The sequence below is a fragment of the Cryptomeria japonica genome, chromosome 7 (assembly GCF_030272615.1).
Source record: "Cryptomeria japonica chromosome 7, Sugi_1.0, whole genome shotgun sequence".
In the NCBI taxonomy this organism is placed as follows: Eukaryota; Viridiplantae; Streptophyta; class Pinopsida; order Cupressales; family Cupressaceae; genus Cryptomeria; species Cryptomeria japonica.
This window is the reverse complement of record NC_081411.1, coordinates 402282720-402292336: the sequence shown is the minus strand read 5'-3', so window position 1 is coordinate 402292336 and position 9617 is coordinate 402282720.

Sequence of the window (9617 nt, the reverse complement as noted above, 5' to 3'; positions counted from 1 at the left end):
TGGTCCACAAGACTATATCGAGTCTTGGCGGGAGGAGTTGATGTTTTAGATGTGCTCCGCTTGAGGACATACTTTTGCGCTCTTGTTGTCACATTCACTGGTGCATGTTCTTGTTTATTCTTGATTGTGATGACATTCACCTGATTGTCAGCAATCGAGATGTGGTTGATGAAGTTGTCATAGATGTGGTTAATACGGACTCCTTTGTTGTTAGATGTGGATGATCCTTGTTGTAAGTTGGGAGGAGATCTTTGAATTTTGTGTGATCATTGTTGGTCTTATGGACATCCACTATTATGTCTCCCTTTTCTAGTAAATCTTAAACCAAGTTTTCCAACCTCATGCAGTCATTTGTACGATGTCCCTTATTGTGATGATATTCACAAAAATGTGAATCATTCCACCATGACGGATTAACTTGGGGCTCATAGTCACATATAATTGGGGGTAATGAAATAACTTTGTTCGTCAACAATTCTCAAAATGTTGATTCAAGGGATTACCCCAATGGTGTAAAAGTCCTTTTATAAAAGGAGAGTTTGGTGTAACCCCCTTGATTGTTGTTTCCTTGGTTGTTGTCGGTGTTGCCTTGATTGCTATGCTAGTAGTTTTTGTTTTTGTTTGGATTCCTATTTCATTGATTATTGTTTGGAGGTGTAACACTTGATAGGTTGAGAACCGGTTGCTTGGGTTTGACATTATCCACTACACCATTATTAACCACATTCTTGTTTTTAGTCCAAAATTTAGACTTGTCTGAGTTATTGTAGTGGTTATTGTAGGTGTTATTACTAGATGAGTTAAGACCTTTGTTGGTAAACTTCGAGGTCCCCTTTTGGATTGAGGCCTCTTCCACTTGGATGCCATTCTCTATGAGCTTTTAGAAACTAGGTAGACATTGTAGTTTTAGTTGATAACGCATTTCGGTATTCAAATTGTCTATAAATATTTCCATTTTCTCCTTTTCAGGCACATCACGAGGATAAATCGAGACCATGTGCTCCATCTTTGTAGGAATACCATGAATCTCTCATTGGATTTTTGCTTTGTGTTACATAGATCAAGCATGGTAACCTCACGTTGGATATTATATGAGTAAATTGTGAAATTAATTTATTCACCAACTCATCAAATGATCTTATAGGAGGTGTGAGTTTAGAGAGCCATTCCATGGGTTGACCTCCCAAGCTTCTTGGAAATAACCTCATCATATAGGTGTCGTTGTGGGAAAAAGTTCCAAGCTCATGGTGCAGATTTCCCTGACGTGATCACGAGGATCACTCCCTCCATCATACTTATGATATTGTGGGATACTTGAGTTTGGTGGAAAAGGCACCATGTTCAACCTTCTATCAAAGGGGTAGGGACAAATATCCGCTAAGGAATATCTTGTAGTGGTCCCTTGTTGCATGTCTCTCATTTGTTGTTGCAAGGCTTGGAGTTGTTGGGTAATGAGGTTCAAAGGAGCATCATTGTTTTTTCCTCCTTTATGGTTGGCTCTTCTTCTTTCACCATTGTTACCTTGACCTTGGTTGTTATCTTGATTTTGGTCTTGGTTATTGTCGTTGTTTTGATCATGGTCATCTTTACCTTGTTCATTGTCATGCCTACCTTATTCATCGTCATTTTCTCAATCTTCATCAAAGATATAATGTTTTGACTCTGTGCGTGGAATCCTTTCGTTGGTGTTGCTAGGAATTTCTGTATCAAAATCCTCAGGGATTTTTACCCCTTTGCTATTGAGCATAAGAAGGTACTTTTGCTTGTCACTATCTATGAGTCTTTCCATAAGCTTTTGGAAAAAAAATGTTTTGTTGGCATTGTTGTATGAGTTTGTTGGTGATTTCTTCTTCTTCCCTATGGGTGTACTCATAAAAGGGGTTAGGTTCTCTGAAACCCATACTTGACTCTGGTTGAGGATCCCACTCTTTGTTCTTCCTAGATCTTGTGTTGGCAACCATTCATGTGTTGCTTAATAAAACTCTTATGTTACAAAGGGTATTTGTTCTTCTTCCGCTTCTCTTATAGGGGTTGGTGGTTCCTGTCGAGCTTCGTTACAGTGTGTGATACATTTTTTTGGAAAGAAAGCGGGATTGATCTTTCCTCCTTTGTTCTTTCAATAATCAAAAGCTCTATACTGAGTGAAAGCTCTATTTCTCAAAGGCTCTTCATCAAATTCATTGGATTTTCCTTGAAGGTACAAGCGCATATGATGCAAGAATACTCTATGTGAGAGAAAGAGTTGTATATTGATATAGAGAAATTTCCTCTTCTTGATAAGGGCCCTTGGACCAGGTTGTCTCTTCTTCAACTTAGTCTTTTGATGAAAGCTTCTTCTTCGCAAGATATGGGGAATGGTCATATAAAATGATCAATATTGATGTAGATTTGTTGGATGGATACTTTGTTTCAAAACTCAAGCTTACTTGTCAAGTAGAGGTTTAGTTTGATTTGCCCCCCTCGACAAAGTGTGTCAAATGATATGAGTCAAGCCTTGCGATATAGAGACTTAATTTGACAACTTGAGATCAAACTAGGTATTGATGTTGCTAAGATTGTTGGATGGTGGAACCTTTGATCACTCTATTTGATATTGCTTAATCTCGTTGGGTGAAATCTTATCTCAAGATAGTTGATGATTTGAAAAGTGTTTTCACAAAGGTACTTGTTGGATTTGAAAACTCTCTCTCTAAGGTTGCTCTTTGCTCTTTGCTCTTTGTTTTGAACTGATTTTTGAGTGTGATTGATTGATTTTTTTGCAAGATGTTTTAATGTTTGTGACAAGAAGACATAGCATGCATGAAAACAATGGTCATCCCTGTGCTAAACATTGAGTCTATATTTTGTGAGGATGTTTTCAAATCCTCGATGTTATCACAGGTTTGATTCACAACAAAAGACACATCAAATAGACTCTTTATTTAAAGGTCATTAACTATAACATATCCCACTACTCTCGATACTTCGTCAGCTCAAATAGCCTTGTCACCCCCTAGAAGGCGCCCATTTTTTTGTCTTTTGCCAAAAATTAACCCAAAGTGAATTGCTTCACAATTGGGTAGTTATCTTGGGAGACATATGGTGAGTAATCTTGGGGGTGGATTCTTCCCCACCCTTGCACTATGATATAGCCAATGTTTGGCAACTGACTCGGCTCAAAGTCTCTATTTCTATGGTTTGTAGTAAGGATTCCATTTGGTGCGGAAAATGATAAACTCAATTAAGAGGCTTCCCAACCTTTAGAACAAAGGTTTTTCCCATCACAAGGATACTAGGGGAAGACTATCAAATACACACTTTCGTTGGAGGGGATTTTCATCAGCCTCCACATTTGGTTATAGTGGGTTGGTAAACTTGGCGATAAAGTCATTTCCCACTTAGGTCATTCCCCTCTCACCGGCCTTAATGGCGCTCTAAGAGCAACTCGGGAGGGCAGGCCTTCTAAAGGTTCTAAATTCTTGAAATAAAGAAAGAAAGTAAAAAGTGGGTTTGGCTTTTTGATCGCCCAATTAAGGGGAGAGCATATGTCTACCACTTAAGACAAAGCACTCAAAAGTTTGTTTTATCCTTCAAGTCAATTGTTTGCTAACCTCTAATTGGAGATGTTGCTCCAATCAAATATGGTGTCCTTTTTAGCCCCACATAGAAATGATTCTCTAGACTAGGAAGAGGAAATCCTGGTCAACATAAAGTAAAGCATGTTGCTAGAAAGTAAAGCGATTTGCAAAAATGGACAAGTTGATTGTTCGTTTTAACCTCGATGTTGCAAAATGAAGTGTTATTTTTATCCAAGATTGTAGCCAAATGACAATGTGAATTTATGTTTTAATCCAAGATTGCAAAATGTGATTGTTTGTTTAGACCAAGATTGCAAAAATGATAGTTCGTTTTAAACCAAGATAGCAATGTGTGATTTGTTCGTTTTAACCTTAATTGTGAAATGTGAAGGTTCTTTTTAACCAAGATTGATGTGAAAAAAGAAATTTCTCCATCCTAGGAATGATCAATATGCACCAATTAGAGATTTTTTTTTTTATAAATAAATTGTAAATTCAAAGTCTTCAAAGCCTGCCAGCAATGTGTTAGAAAACGTCCCTTTGATATCCTGCAGCTGCACTTTTGATTAGACGAGTTATCAATAAAAATCAAAAGAAGTTGAACAAAATGACTTTAAAGAAATGAGTTCAAGACTTACCAAAGCTTACGCATTGTAATATGAAGTCATCATAGATCTCTTAATGACCACATGCATGAATCGCAAAGAGCCCACGAAAGGCCATGGGCTACAAAACCTGAGTCCAAATATTGCATGGCCACTCACAACATAGTTACCATTGTCTATGTAATGAGACCACTTATGACTTCATGCCTTTACACAAAAGGCAAGTGTTTAAGTCGGGTGATCAAGGTCAACGACACCGCAAACAATTAGAATATGTACAAACAAGTATCTCTCTCTAAAACCATGTGAACTTGTGCTTACACCACGGCCAAACAACTACTAATAAAGCGCCCCCATCACTACCATAAAATCACGTGACCCCCAAGCAACCTGTTGTTGATTCATAAAGGCGGGCTTGTCAATGCTTAGTACTCAGCGAATTATAGAAGAAATCTGCATAATGATCAGATCCAACACAGTTCGCCAACAACTACGTTAGACTAAGCACAAATAATATTGCATGTAGGATAAGAACTGTCCGCATCACGAGCAAACAAATAAAAATGCTTCCAGCGATTTGACAGAATGCCTCAAAGAGTTGTCATCTCATAGAATGCGATGATTGCACGACATGAATTTAATAGATTCGGTGAACAGGCTTTAACATCCTTCAAGCAAATGCATTTGGTAGGCGAAAAGCTCAATGCTATTTGTGTGACAGAATGCCCTACAAATTTGCTATCGCAGTGATTACAGGATAAGCATAAAATGAACGTGGTGAAAAGGCTTTAGAAGTTTGCAAGCATATAGGCTGTTGGAAGCTTTGGAACGGGTTATGGGTATCAATCACAGCATAAAGGATAGAGGCATTTTGTTGCAAGTGCCCCAATTGATATGCATGCAAAACGTGGAAACAGAGGTAAAGGCACGATTCGTTTGATAGAATACCACAAAGAGATGGTAGTTTATGGAGCGATGGATTGCAGGATATGCACAAGAATAATTAATGAAAAGACTTCTAAAACATTTAACCACATGCAATCGACAGGTGTAAGATAAAATTCAATGCAAAAGTATAGTGTGTGGACTTCCCTCAAAGCATCGACAACATCAGACAACATTAGATCGCATACGGCCTGCCTGTGGATCACCAACATTAGATCGCATAAACATCAAACTTACAAGAAAATGTGATTGATAAGCATAAAGTCCCACACGACATGCACAAAATGGATTCGCAGATGTCATTGACAGATGGATTCGCATGTTCGATCTTACATTCGAACCAGATCCAGCGAAGATTTTAACATCGCCAAAATTTGTTCAAGAAAACTTCGAATGATCCTTCTCCAAATTCTATTAGACTTAATAAAATTTAAAAGTTGAATTTCTTCTATTTGAAAAACAATTTCCTCCTTACTGAGGCGAGGATACTCTACCTCTTCCTTGACGACAATCGTCGCTATTGCCTCCTCCCTGTTCACATAAAAAAACTTCATAGGAATATTATTCTTCAAAATAGTATTCCACAAATCCAACGTGTTCTCCTCCATCTGCAACAATTTGTTTACCTCCTTCACACGAGGCTGCTCATTATCCACGTTGATACTATCATCCACATCCATCCAATCGGGTTGGTGAGTCTTAATATATTCTGGTCGAGATAAAACATCTCCTCCTCCATTAGAATAAGCATTAACAGATTCAAAAACATTTTCATTCACTCCATGTGACGCCTGAAACTGCTTGGAGCGATGCCCATTGTCCTCTTCTCCTATCAATGGTCGCTTTCGCTTCAAACTAGAAAACTAACTTTTATCATTTACTATGTCATCTAAATCCATAGGCTCATAGGCTTCTATGAAATTATCTGCACAAAGGTTCTCATCATTATGGGAGTGCCTCTTTACTTTCGCCAAGGCCATGCCATCTGCAGTTCTCCCAGGCCTCCTTGCCCTGCTACCTCACTCCAATCTGCACCCTCCTCATCCTGGGAGTCAACAGCAGATTCAGCTTGGGTCTCCAATGGCATACACTCTTCCTCCCGCAATCTCTTGAGTTCATCCTCTTCAACAACAACCACTTTTTCAACATCTTTCAGCTTAGAAATTTCAGCGTCTATACAGGGACTATCATGGCGTTCAACCTTCACCACACGAATGCCAACAACTTCCCGGCCATTAACGGTTTGGCCAATAAGTGCCAAGGCTAGCTCAAGGGGAGAACAAATAAGAATCCCAACATCCTTTTCTTTTGCTAGATTCTCCTCTTCAACTGAGTCCCCTTCTTTCTTCCAACCATCCCACCAATGTACGCGGCGTTTGAAGCATAGTTTTACATGGAACGTAAAACTGCCATAGAAGTTATAAGTTTTACCTTCTCCTTCTTCCTCCATCTCTGCTCAAGCCAACATGGCTCTGATACCAATTGTAAAGATTAGAAAGAGCAGAGAAAACAATAACAGAAACAGAAAAGCAATAAGAAGAGACAACACACAATTTATCGTGGTTCGGCAAATATGCCTACATCCACACTCAAAGCAGGGAATAACTTCTATTAATCAACTCTCTAAATACATGGGCTGCACACAGCCATTATATAAACATATCAGATACGAATTGAACAGTTGGAAGAACGCGAAGGGTCATGTGACCATTGGGCTTCACATTCCCAACAAAGATGTCATCCAGTGGAAGGAATAGATGGTACGCAATGCACAAAATGGATTTATTGACAAGGATTTTGTAGCATTCAAACGACTACAACAAAATATAATGTTAATATATTCATTACCTATGTTCATAATGGGAGCGTTGAAAGAGAGTTTTAACAACAATCAAAGAGTTTGAACAACAATCAAAGTGTCTTGAGCAACGTAAAAAGTCGAAACATATAAGTTGCCTTTGCCATCACAACAAAGAAATCCGTAGATCCACTCACTACAGAGATATAATGTTAATATGGCCCATGAGGAAAGGAAAAGGACCTATTGGCAAGCGCCAATTTATGTGTGGCTGAAAATGTGGTGGATGTGGTCTTCCACCTGCAAGAAGGAAAACATTTTAAACACACCAATGAAGCATTGTGTTAGATTGTTAGAAATCAAAATACAAGAAATGAACTTTAAAACTTTCTAAAATCGCCTCATTGTCCTCTATCCCTAAATATCTTTGGATTCAAGTTGGCTCTCACTTGGGAGAGTAGCTTGATCCTCTAGATGTCCACCTAAGGAATGAGTTATGAAGATGCAACTAGAATCTAAATGGATGCAACTAAGATTCTAGAAAAATGTTAAGATGAAGAGATGAAGATGAAGGATGCAAGCTAGATGATTAGGATGCAAAGATGAGTTCCAAATCGAAAGCTAAGGATGCTATGTGATTTAATTAAGCTAATATGAAGATGCAAGACTTGTAAAAGAAATGAATTAAGCTGAAAGATGAACTAAAATGAGTCTAAATGCTATGAGATGGATGCTTGATGCTAATGCTTGGATGCTTGAAGATGACTTTGATGCTTGGTGATGACAAAGAGAGCTCTTTAACCTACAATGTGACTATAATTTTGATGCACAAAAGACTTGATCAATTGGGAGAGAAATGGGCTCTATTTATAGGGAAATTGGAGAAATGGATGGTTGAGATTGAATAATCTCAACAAGGGCTAGGATTGAATGTTATCAATCCATGGGAGGAATTCAATCCAGTCCCAAGTTGACAAATGTCATAGGTTGAGATGGTTTGAGGGGATGCTAAGCAAGCATTAGATACTAATTAAGCATTAGGGAAGGCTTCAAGGGGTGACATCATTGGTTAATGACATTAACCAAGGAGGCATGCTATTGTCCAAGAGGTAAATTCTTGTGCAAGGATAAAAGATGGTCAGAGGGACAACCATCATGAGTTAGGGGTGTCGGCTTGCAAGAGACGTTAAATGCCTTGGGAAGGCTTTTGTAAGGTTACATGACCAAAGAGGGAAACCTCTAGTGGTTTTGTCATAGCCTTACAAACTTGGAATACTCAACAAGTTAACTTGTTGAAAAAGGTAGAGTCTTCCACACATTTGGAAGACTTTCCCCATTTTTAGGGAAATAACTTCCCTAAATTTAGGGATGTGACAGGATTAAGGGATAAAACATGATTAGGAAGGGATTAGAAGATTTTTAGAAGGGGATTTAGAAGAATAATGGAAAATGTAAGATTTTGCAAGTGGGTGAGGGAAAATAGTAATTTTTGGTAAATAAAATAATTTATTTTAGCCAAAAGGGAAGCAACTTGCATTTGTAGGATTTTGCAAGTGGGGTTACTATTTACAAATAAATATGGATTTATTTATTTGTAAAGGGGATTAATTAAATGTGAATTTAATCAAAAGGGGAAAAGGGATTTTAATTAAATAAATAGAATTTATTCAATTAAATGGTTAAGGGTACTTAATTGAACCTTAGTTTAATTAATAGACTAGGCTAGAAGAATAGGGTTAAATCAAATGTTTAATTTGATTAATGGAATAATTAGAGGAATAGGGATATTAATTAAACAATTTAATTAATTGGAGGAATTAGAAATTAATAAAATTTACTTAATTGATTGTGCAACTTTGACGTGTCTACACTTTCTTATTTATAAAAATTTATGTCGCTTATGTCTTGGATGCATTTATATGGAAAACCTATCAGATATGGAAAACCCTCCTTACCCCTACGCTTGAGTGACTTTATTGTGTTTTCACCATTTGTAGGCAAGGAAGAATCCACTTCGTCGGTACTATTTGTTCTATGGACCCATTTCTCTTGAAGTTCTCAGTTAATCACCATTTCTCTTCATAGTTTGAAGTTTAATGAAATCTCCATCAGAACTTCAATATAAACAGTTAATTATAGAACACATATTCTTCTATATCTGTTATCAAAAATTGATCATATAGACAACCCAGTATTTGTTCTTAAGAAAAAGGTCTTCCTATCAACCAACAATGCTCTCAAGAAAATCTCCATGATAAAAAGAACTGAAAAGAGAGAATAAAACTAATAGAGTTGATATTCATTCATAAAGCAACACAATAGATTTTGGAGGGCAAGAGGCCAAATTTAATTAAAGAACAAGTGGAAACCATGATAAAGCATTGAAGCATAAAAAGAAGTTTTAGATATGGATATCTCTTTTCATGCACGTAGACACATCTGCACTAAGGACTGCTATTGAATGTAGTAGGCTCTACCATTAAAGTTGATAGTTGAAAGCCTTAAATATCTCATTAATTGCACCCAGTATTATCAATTCTTGGTATACACAGTAAATGCATAGTAGTTGTCAGCTCGTGAGCAATGAACTTCAACATGAGAGAAACCATACCAACAACGATCAAAACAAAATAATAAACTCCCACCTTTTATATATTTCTTTAAAAAATGCCTTATCGTCCTCAAAGTTTACTGAAAACCATATAAAAATAC